Source organism: Electrona antarctica (assembly GCF_951216825.1).
Source record: "Electrona antarctica genome assembly, chromosome: 11".
Taxonomy (NCBI): domain Eukaryota; kingdom Metazoa; phylum Chordata; class Actinopteri; order Myctophiformes; family Myctophidae; genus Electrona; species Electrona antarctica.
Window position 1 is genome coordinate 18,676,291 of NC_136792.1, and position 12,293 is coordinate 18,688,583.

The window sequence follows — 12,293 nt, forward strand, 5'->3', positions numbered from 1 at the left end:
TTCCTATTTACTGATGTCTTTCCCATTGATCACTTTAGTCACTGTTCCTATTGAAACACTCGTCAGCTGAGCAGTCATTGTGTCTGAAGCTCCTGCCATCCATGCTGCAAATAATAATGAACCTTCTTCACTTAGATCTTTTCTTCTTGCCATCTGCATGAGGCCAACAGGGCCTGTTCAGCATTTGTATGCATGCCACAGAGCATATTTAGGATGGTATTTACTTGTATAATGCAGTCCACCTGTATAGAAGCAGATGCAATCATTATTTTTCTCTACTAATTTTTTCAGGTTGTCCCTTAAATTTGTCACCCATCTATATTCCAGTTGGTCAGATCAACATATGGAATGAATTCTGTACTGGCCATATATGGAGCATGTCTTGAGTGTACAGGGTTTGATGAGGTCAGATCAACATATGGAATGTCAGAACAGGTCAGCTATATGGAGCCATATGGAGATCTAAGGGTGGCAGCAGGGGCAGTATCTTGAGTGTACAGGGTTTGATGAGGGCCCACGTAGGGCCGGGCCTTCATTTACGGGCCTGTTGAGAACTCTAGTTTTCACCGGCTGCCGGGCGCGGCTGCACCAATAACAATTGGGGCATGCCCGTCTAGACTTTGAATGAACAGGTATCAGTCAAAAGGGAGACATCGAAGAGGAAGGATGGATGGGGAAGGATCAACATATGGAATGTCGGAACAGGTTCTGACATATATCCATATATGGAGATCTAAGAGTTTGAGGTTTGAGTTCAGATGTAGATGAATCAATATTGATGACATCTGGATCTCCATATATGGGCTTTATTGCGACAGCAGGTCGCATTTACTATGACATCAGAGATCTACATCACTGATGATGTCACGTGATGTCACAAGACCTGGGCACCATATATGGGGGCCTTCCCCATGTATAGGGATTTTGAGTGATACACTAACTGACTGACTGACGGACAAAAAACATACGATTTCATAGTAAACTCTGCATGGCGTAGACATGACTTGATCACTTTGTTACACAATAATGTATACAAAAAAGATTTTATTTCTGCAGTCATTGCGAAAGCAAGCATGTTGAATCATTACAGTCTGCAATATCGTAACAATTTAGAACAGTCTTACCTAATTAGTATAGAGCATTTGAACAAAATATTTAATTATACATGACCATTAACTCCAGTAATTAGATGAGACAAACCCGTTTTAAGCCAGATTTATACTTTATCATACAACGGTGTGCACCAAAAATAGCAGATCTACAATCTCACAACGCATCGGGCTGCAATGCATTGTTAGCTTGTAAATCTGCTAGATTTGCAGCGAACGTCACCATCGTATATGACATGGAATTACTATTTAAGCATTAGAACATTGCAGAGAAAAATTGCTGCGGTCTGAATTACCCCTATAAGATTGCGGAACCAATGAGTTAATTACTGTACGCCAACACAGAATATTCACATGAGAAAGTAAAAGAAAATCCATTTTTAAATGCAAACTTTTTAAAACACTGGTCTCTCCTGCTTGTTTAACGACCCAATCCTCTATGTTGATTAGTAGACAATGGGATGCAGCTCAATTTACTTCAAATTAGAGTTTTAATGTGTGTTATTAAATACATTGCCGTGTCCCAATTAGAAAACGCTGGGCCATACATCATTTTAATTGATATCCACCTTAAGCCACATGGGCTCGCAGTCTTCCATCAATGCTCCCAAAATGCCCCATACTGCCAGAATGGTGGGGTGAGAATAAAGTCATTTTATTGAAGCATACACATTGACTTTATGGCCTGTGCATGCTTGCGTGCGTGGATACTGTAGGCTTATATATATGATTTGTGCACATGCTTTTTCAAGTGTGAACCAAGGGATTGTTGAAAATTGTGCTCCCTCATTAAAAACACACACATGTCCCACGATGCCAATGTTTTCTGTTTATTGAATGGTTATCTGTCAGGAGATGTAAATGCGAACCCCTCTATGAATAAAATTCCTGCAATTACACTTAATAAGCTATATCTGATTGCAGGCAGTATGGAAGCAATCATTTATATGGCAATATGGATGTGTTTTGAAGTTGTGCAGTCAATTAAGTCACTCTACCCTCAGCTCCTGCAATGTTGTTCAACACCTTGAGCTTTTTTGTTCATTAATTTATTTATGTCTGTGACAAGTTTTTGAGTAATACACATTGGTGGAAAGTATACATTGACTTAAGTACTGTACTTAAAAAACAATTTGGAGGTATTTCTGACTTTACTTGAGCATTTCCAATTTCCAATATTTTTATTTCTACTCCACTACATGTCGGATCCAAATATTGTACTTTTACTCCACTACATTTATTTGAAAGGTTTAGTTACTAGTTACTTTGTAGATTTTGATTATTATTACAAAACACTTCAGCCCTAGGCCTATATACTGTACATTTTGGCCATTCAAAAATAGCCGACCTTCAAGCTCACAATCCGTAAGATCCTCAGGGTCTCTTGGGAAGATAGGCGAACTAACATCAGCGTCTTGCAGGAAGCCAAAATGACGATGGTTGTGGTGATGCTGGGGGCATCACCACAACCATCGTCATTTTCGGATATCGGACAGGACATGAGCAACAGGCAATGTCATACGCATCGCATGCCTAACTATCGCCTTCCGAAAGTTCCAAAGCAAATGCTGTATGGCTAGGAAAGAAAACGCACACAAGAAAAAGAGGTACAAAGACATGTGAAAGTGTTGCTTCAGCCTCAATAACTGGGAGAAGGCTGCCCCCCAGAGAGTCATGTGGCGCAGAATGGACCATGAAGGCACAGCACAATCAGAAAAGGACCCCCACCATGCCGCTGAAGCACAGAGGCAACAGAGAAAGGAGAGATGCACCACCAAAACAGCTGCTCACACCACCACCCCCATGACAACCATTCATATTATGCCCCCATGCACTGCAATAAACTGTGGATCACGAATCCGCCTCTTCCAGCACCTGAAGACCCACAGATTACTAGATCCACTGACAGGAGGACCATCATACTGATGAGGATGATGATGATGATGATGATGATGATGATGATGATGATGATGATGATGATGATGATGATGATGATGATGATGATGATGATGATGATGACTTTTACTCAAGTAAATTTTGAATTCTGGACTTTTTCTTGCAACATAGTATTTCTACATTGTTGGTACTTAAGTTAAAAAAAATGTGAGTAGCCTACTTTTCCCACCACTGACTGGTAATACAACGGTGAATATAGGGCTTGACACACTAATCTAGAATTTATCACAGTTGTTTTTTAAGTTTGTCTCTTTGATGGTTATGAACAGTAAAACCATTACACTGCATTTTGTAACAATTTTGGAGCTTGTGGCTATGCACTGCCGCAGCTCTCTAATATGCTTTATTGAATTTTGCTTGATATCATGTTCCTTTAAACCCATGTAACCTCTCAAGGCCGTCCACAAAATGAATATAATGAAATGTTTCTAATGGAGGGTAGCAAAGTCAGGACAATATAAAGAGTCTAAACGAGAATAAAGTGCTCTGAAAAGCCATCAGCACCCTTGCACTTCTCTGGACCAACTTAGATTGCATTGTCTGGTCATCGGGGTTCAAGCAGATAAAGCGACCATCGATCAATAACCATTTCTTATCTTCAACCTTCATCTTCTTTTTATCAAAGGGCATGACGCTCCTTTCACAAGTGATCTTGCCACGGATAACCACCTGTTCAAGTCCTGATTCATGCAATCTTCTTTTCCTCACTACAGTATGTCCATTAATGTCGGTAGTAACATCGGCAGTCTTGCTAGAGCAGTGATTCTCAACCTTTTCAGGCCGTGACCCTCCAAAATAATCATATTTGATGAACTGGGGACCCACCCTGATAAATGGAATGGAGTTGAGTAATTAAATTATTTTTGACTTGGTACAGATACATATTGGGAAAATAGCAGATCTACAAGCTCACAATTGCTAGGAGTTTTGAGCTTGTAGATCGGCTATTTTCTAAAATGTTTGGGATGTTTGACCAGGTTTAATAGAATAGTTTGATGAATACTTTTGATGCTGTTGTAATAATGGTCTTCTTCTTTTTGGGGAATTGAAAAGGTCTTACAATTCAATTCACTGTCATCTGGGGACTCCCAAAAGCAGTGGCAGCACAAACATATCATGCGTCAGGCAACCATAGTAGTCAGCGGCGTCAGTGGCGTCCTTGCCCTTAATAACTCCATACTTTTCTGTTATTTTCTTGCAATGCTCCTTTATTCACTTTATCTATCTTTTCTTCATTACCTCCCTAAATGTAACTGTATACTTTGTGTTGTGTATTTTTGAAATATGTCTGTGCTTGCTGTGGGCTGCATAATAAGAGAAAAGCTCAGCACGCGTGGTTATTTACATGGAAGATCACATGAAAGCAGAGCAAACATGTGCTTTTTGTTTGAAGAGGAACCGAGAAAGAAAAATGCCAAACAAACACCAGTGAATAATGAGAGACATCTCAGGCTTTTTTCCTTGTTTGTCGACTGCTAATGCATTTTTATTGAAAGGTTTTTAGAAAGTAGACTAATCAGCCTGCATAAATAATTTGCATTAAGCTTTAGGCTTTAGTTAACAAGCTGTTCTTTTTGTGCAAAGGCTTTTATTGACCAGTTTGGTATGCCTGGGTCTGAGTGGATAGAAATGGGTGTGGGACTGGGCTAGAAGAACCAGTGACCTTCACAGTGGAGTTGGCCTCATGTTGCTTTTTTTGTCAAGGCTAGATTTTTCTCACAGAACCACTCATGATCTCTCAATGAGTCATTTTTTATATTTTGCATCTAAGGCACTGTTTAATGTTTTGTACACAAGTAAACTTGCCTCATTATGAGGTGATGCAGGAATCAAAATAATCTAGTATCAAGGTGAACATAGACCACAGGGATAGAGATGCTTATTAGTATTTTTGGTCTGTCCAAATGATTGCATAACGAATACTTAACCCATGTGGCTAACCAAAGCATGCTATCCACTCAAGCTGTCCCATACGTCATCATACAATATAGTTCTACAAGTTGCGACTCATGCATTTTGTGTGCTGATTGTAGATCAGCTATTTTCTAAAACAAAAATTAAAACAATACTTAAAAGAAAAGTCACCTTTAATTGAAATTTGAAGCTCTGTCGAAAGTGGTTAAGTAGATGCATTGCATCATTGTGTGTAAAATGAAAAAGAAAGACCTGCAGTTCTGTGTGACAAATTAAAACATCAGATTCCAAAACCAGTGATAGAATGCCCATGGCATCTTGTAATATCGACTATCAGTTAAACACTTATTCCCCTGCTCTCTCCTTACGGATCAATAGGTAGATCTGTCTGGGGAGCATGACTTCCCAGTGGAGCAGCAGAGACTGGTTGTCTGTCTCACTGCCTCTGAAGTATGGAGACAAGGGCTGCAATCAATCTACATTCATATGTATCTCACATGCACACTTCAAGCTTCAGTACAGCTTGGTAAAATAGGTGAGAGCATTTTTCTTCATATCTGGATTATTTTCGTCGCAATATCAGAATGGATATCAAATTCAATTTATCTTTATATCCTATGGTAATATCACACATGGCAATTTTCTTCGCTGTGATAGGGGGGGGAAATGCAATCATAATTGAATGCAAATATAAATGTTTTAACAGGTAAATCCTCCCCAGCGAGATGTGTTTGATAATATTTCTTGCTTGACTTCGACTTGTGAGTGTGCACAAAACCTTGGCTGCGTAGATCCAGGTTCAGATGCCATATTAATCTATCCTAGAGCCGACTGCCCCTTTCCCCCCCATGTACTTCTACACTGATGGCTTCTGAAATGGGAATGGGGGGGCGGGGCACATATTACATCTAAGCTGGGGCCCTGGAGCTAAAAGAAGAGAGGGCTCATGCGTTAGATTACTAATGCCCCCGGCCTGTCAAAAAAAACACCTGCTTGTGGTTTGACATTAATTTGTTTGGACGTGGTTTATAATTTAATTCCATTGCAGAATTAACTTCCAATACAAGAAGCTATTAGCCGGGGAGAGAGGGATCGGTAGGATCTGTCCTGTGTGGTGTGCCCATCCCAAGTGAATGGTACAACTTTTACACTTGCTCATAATAGATGAGGCATATGAAGTTGTTGTGGTCTGTGAGAAAACTACATTAAGAAACCTCAATCTAGTTTGGGTTTTTGAAGGGTATCTATCAACTTTCTGGAGTGATTTATTATCTTATCTCTTATGACAAACATGATTTCTTCCACCCCCACTGACGGTTATGAAGGACATTAAGTGCTGTCTCTCATTTTCCCTGCTGTGCTAACTTGTTACTACATTATTTGTCACGTGTGTCTTTGTGCCAACCCCCCTGTGTGTGCATCTCACTCTCTCTCTCTCTCTCTTTCTCACTTAGTACTTTGTTGACAGCCTTTGGAGAGGTTTTATGAAACAAAATTGTATGGAAAGAAAAATAAGAAGAAAGGCAGATTACTAAATGACCTATTTGGACAGGCAAAATTGGCGACCTATTTAAGTAGGAAAGAAAAAATGTATGGAGGACAGAGGTGTGATTGTCTAGCAGATTTAAAAAATTGAGTCAAAGCAAGAGTTTTGTTTGAATACAAATTTTATGAAAAAATAGATGAATTGGAGATTTTTAAGGGTGTTTGGGACTAATGAAGGTGTGCTTTTTTCTGTAAATGATGAGGGAGTCACTTTTGTAAATGAATTGCTCTAAGAATCTAAAAAAGAAAAAGAAAAAATGGGGTAAGGTCCTTCTTCTTCTTCTTTCGTGTATCATCAGATGGCCAACTCAGTGTCATGCAGCCATGCCCTCGTCTCTGGTCCTAAGTAAAAAAGGCCAGCTTCTGAGGGTGGGCTGTATAGGGGGCAGTCTGTGATGATGTGCTCGGCAGTCTGTTCAGGCTCGCCACACTCGCATGCCGCACTGTCCGATAGGCCCCACTTCTTCATTGATGACTTGAAGCGTCCCACGCCACAGTGCAGACGGTTCAGCGAGGTCCATAGATGGCGTGGCATGTCTTCTTCTTTTACGCCACCTGCTGGGTCCCGGATGTGTTGTTGGATCCGGGAGGGCCCGGCCATCTCCCACGACTGTTTCCAGGATGCTGCCAGCCAGGCATCCCTGGACAAGTCCTCAGGAATCGACCGCAGCATCTCTTGAGCTGCCTCATTGTAGGGATGACAAGACTTGAGCCTGCCTGGTGGTGCCGGTGTTGTTGTGGCTTTGTGCAAGATGTGCCAGTCGTACTTCTGGGCTTTTCTTGCCAGGGCTAGCGTAGCCGCATCCCGTCGGAGACTGGCTGGAGCAATTCCAGCCAGGACTGGCAGGTAGGACACCGGTGTGGGTTTCAGACAACCAGTTACTATCCAGAGGGCGCTGTTAATGACAGTATCTACCTTGTTCACATGTGGGCTTCTGCTCCAGGCGGGGGGAAGGTCCTATTGTAGTTTGTAACTGAATGTAAACAATTTCAAGAATAAAGAAGTTGTCAAAAAGTCTCTCTTTCTCTCTCCTCTGTGTGTACGCCCCTTATGTGTGTATACTATTGCTATTCCTATATGTTTAGACAGTCCCTTCAGAAAAGGTTCTTGGTAATGGAAAAATCACACCAGTGTGAAGTGAGCAGTGCCTTTCATCATGATGATGATGTATAGATGATGTATAGACCCCAGAAGTATTGTAATTGTCTCCACCAGGCCGAAGGCATGGGGAGAGAGTATGTTTTGCACTCCGTCCGTCCGTCCGTGTGTCTGTGTGTCCGTGTGTCCGTGTGTGTGTCCGTCCTTCCGTCTGTGAACAGCTAATCTCCGGCACCGTTAACCCGGTCGATGCCAAATTTTGCACACACACTCCCTGGATGCCAACGATGAACCTCTGCCCCCAAAATTTCCAGAACGGCCTGTTATGGCAGATTGACTTGGAATGTCAGATAGAAGACAATACTTGGACAACAATTATAGGAAATACACTTACTATTTTGAGTTGCAATAATGATAGAGAAAGACAATTCAAAATTTTACACAGACTCCATTATACACCTCTACTGAGAAGCAAGCTTGGTCTCAGCTCTCCTAACTGTAATAAATGTGACACAGAAGTTGGTACATATGCACATATGCTTTGGAAATGTACAAAGATACAGGTGTTTTGGAATGAGGTGAAGAATGAGCTGGACACCTTGCTTGGATATAATTTGAACTTGTCACCTCTCCAGTGTGTACTAGCAGCTAAGGTATCCAGTGCAAGGACCAGACACAACGCCAAATTGGTTGGAATACTCTTATACATAGCGAGGAAGACTATACTCAAGCTTTGGATTCATAGAGACGTTCCTACACTGGATGATTGGTACAAGGAGGTAATGACTGTGGTTCCTCTGGAGAAACTGACTTATCTCCTCCGTGATAACATGGAAGGGTTCACAAAGGTATGGGAACCAGTCTTAGATACAGTGGACCCTTCTAGACTGTGCTTCAATGTACCTTATTGAACGGTAGTGAATAACAAAGACTCTGGTGACCTGTAATGTAATCATGTCAAGACTGTGGTGTACTCGTTTTGTCTTTTTTTTTTGTCTTTTTTTTGTGTTTGCTTTTTGTCTGTGCATTGTAATGTCTGTATTGTGGTTCTTGTTGTTTTCCTATGTTATGTTGAAAAAAGAAAAATGTGTGGTTCTATATACATTGAATTGTGATTGAACAGTTGTGAAATCTCAGAGCCTCAATACAAATACATAAAAATAAAAAAAAAGAACGGCCTGTTATAGCGCCACCAGGAGGCCGCTTTGAGCAAAACAAGTTTTTGGACAGTACACCTACAGATTTTGTCCAAACATCACGCAAATTGGTACACAGTCTCTCTAGAGCCATTCAACGAAACTGGTCTTTCAGATTTCTCAGACTCCATCCTGATTGGCTAAGATTGGCTTCTACCCAGGGGGCAAAGGGGGTTGACCTGCATTTGCCATGACCTCAAAGGTTGTCCACCAGAAATAATATCTATGGATATTATTAGGTAGGATCACAACCTATATGGACAACCCGGTAAATTTTTTGCTGGAAATCCAATATGGCCGCCCCAATATTAGCCCCTATTAATTATAATGTGGGGTGAATAGGGCAAAATTTTTAACTGAGGGATATTTCCACGAAACTTCACAGGTTGATCAATGATATACGAACATTTTTTGTATTGCCAGTTTCCACGAAATCCAATATGGCCACCACAATATGGCCGCCACAATATTAGCACCCAGAAAATATGTTTGGCTCTAACTACTGAACCAGATGAGCTAGAAACGCAAACTCAGTGTCTATTTCATGTTTTCTGACCATGAGAGACTCAATGGAATACCTATTTTTATTATTGGGTGTGTCTGGACCCTTATTGTGCATATTTACAAGATAGTGCTTTACCATGATTTCTACCATGATTGTTGACTGTTTTGGCAAACACAAGCAATATTAATCCATTGGCTAAGATTCATTGCACAGAAGGGACATATATTATTGAGCTCTGAGTAATTTTTTTGCTGGAAATCCAATATGGCCGCCACAATATTAGACCCCATTAGATATAATGGGGATGAATAGAACATTTTAAACTGAGGGATATTTCCACGAAACTTCAGGGGTTGATCAATGATATAAATGGCTGATCCCTATCTCTAACCCTAACCTAAACATAACCGCAAGCACGGGAGCAGTGCATGTTCGCCAACCTTAATGCATGTTCGGACTAACGGGACTTCTGATCTATGGGCCGTTCCCCATAAAGTGCAGTCTGTGGATGGGAGTGAAGAGGTTGCCTATACGGTCTTCATATTCACCTTTGTTGTGCTGCCCTGCCTGGTTCTAAGGCCAGGTGGAAAGAATCTATGAGAAGTAGAGTAATGATGGATGCAAACAGGCTGAATGTAAAACATTGCTATTCACAAATTGCTACTGCGCTAGAAGAAAACATTACGGAAGCACTGCACGAGATCAACATCTTCATCAACAGACTCCAGACTCCACAAACAACATCTTGATGATAAGGCTTGCAGCCAGAAGAAGCAGCACCAACAAGCCAAGCAAAAGCTTGGCACTAGTAGAAAAGCTAACGTCCCTGTACCAGGTAATCTGGAAGATGGGTGATCTCCCTCAAGACTTCAAGGACGTATCCATAGTGCATGTTAACAAGAGGAAAGGGGACAGGGCATCCTGCGATAACCATCGCGGTATAGCCCTCCTGAACATCGCAGGAAAGATCTTAGTGAGAATCATCCTCAACCGGCTCATCAGCCATGTAGCTGAGAATGTTGTCCCTAGATCCCAATGTGGTTTCCTCGCAGGCAGAGGTACCTGTGACATGATCTTTGCCATTCGCCAGCGGCAAGAAAAGTGCAGAGAGCAGAACAAGGGTCTCTATATGGTGTTTGTCGACCTCACCAAGGCCTTTGACACAGTCAATGGTGAGGGCCTATATATGGCAGATCCTTGGCAAGTTTGGTTGTCCAGAGAAGTTGATCTCTCTCATCGCGTCCTTTCATGACGGAATGCCAGCCAGGGTCCAAGAGAATGGTGTAGTGAATGGTGGAGTGAAGCTCCTGCTGCATCTTGTCTCCAGTCCCTGGCACATGAACAGATGTTCTGGTAGCCTTTGATACAGCTACATGATATTGCCTTGTTCATTGACATAGGTCAGGCTCAGGCTGGCTCTGTAGATGGACAGGGGACTGCATTCCCATCACTGAAAGACCATCCATACAGTGAAGGAAGGGATGTCCGGCTTGGCGATGCATGTCCCTGCCAGGCATGAATGTCAACATAAACGGAGGAAATGCCAACATAAACAGTAGAACGAAACCAAAAAACCAGAGGGGTTGTCTTTCTGCAAAGAAACACCCCAGCACAATAATATAGTGACTAATAGAGGGAAATGATGACTAAAATATTTAAATACTTATTTGAAATATAGGCTATATCACCTTTAAGTCTCTCGTATTCAGAAACCATGAGTTTGTATTTCTAGCTCACCTGGTTCAGAATTTAGAGCTGGGTGCTAGTATTGGATGTCATGGAAACTTGACAATGTTTGTATTCATATCATTGATCAAGCTGTGAAGTTTGGGGGGTTGGGGGGTTGGGGGGTTTTAACAAAAAAATAAAATAAAAACTTGATCACAAAAAAATGAAATAGACCCACATGATCTCACACGACGGTAACCACAGAAACCGTGCTGCTACTGACTATTAGACACCCAGACACACCAAGTCACATGTTGGAGCGGTTAGCAACGCTCCAAAACAAACAAGACTGCTTCTGTCGTAGTTTTACAAGTATTAATATAAAAGTGACACTGTATACCAATTAATTCTGTTGTCAATTTGTGACATTAGCTGCTGTACTGTACTTGACATGCCGCTGACACTGAGACAATGTAATGTGGGGTATGGAGGTCAGCAAAGAGAGTGTTGTTCCTATGCAACAGTATGTCAAATTCAATAACTGGCTGAGAGGGTTTTTGGTGGAGGCTGGTGTGATGACAACATGATGGCAGTAAGTGAGGCAAGCAATTAGGAAAAAGCACGGGAGTTCAGAAGCAGGGTCATTCAGAACGTGTGAACAGGTTCAGAAACCCTCCGTGCAGTCCTTGATGACTGATGATAACATTTGCCAAAAGACTTAGACAAGCGATTCCCTCGATCTGCACTGGGCAGAGAAAAGTTGCACAAGACTCAAAGCAAAACGGTTTGCTGTTTGAAAAGAAGATGGGGATTGACAATGCCAGGTAGATGGAAACACTAACAGTCTGACATCTCTTTAGTCTCTGGTGGCCTGGTGCCCCCAAGCCACCAGGCACTCAAACTGATCCCTAGTCATCATGCATGGGTTTTGTCCTCTTTGTAGCTCAAGAGATGCAATGAAGGACAGAGAGGAAAAATGGAGTGATGAGGTCACCTGTATGCTGTTAACACAAAGATGTTGAAAAGATTTGAGAGTGAATGAATCATAGTCTTGAGGAAGGAGGTATACAATTGTATGTATCTGCTGTACAAAAGGATATGTGAAGTTTCCAACATTACTAGCAAACAGAGGATAATCAATACAGATCAATACAGATCAGCCACATATGTAAATGTGAATGTATAAATGCTAGTATGTGGTAATGTAAGGCACATACGGACATACTGTGTGCCTGTAAGTAAGAGGCCATTCAAATACAAAATAATACAGTTGCAGCATGAAGTTGTCTGGGAAATAGGAC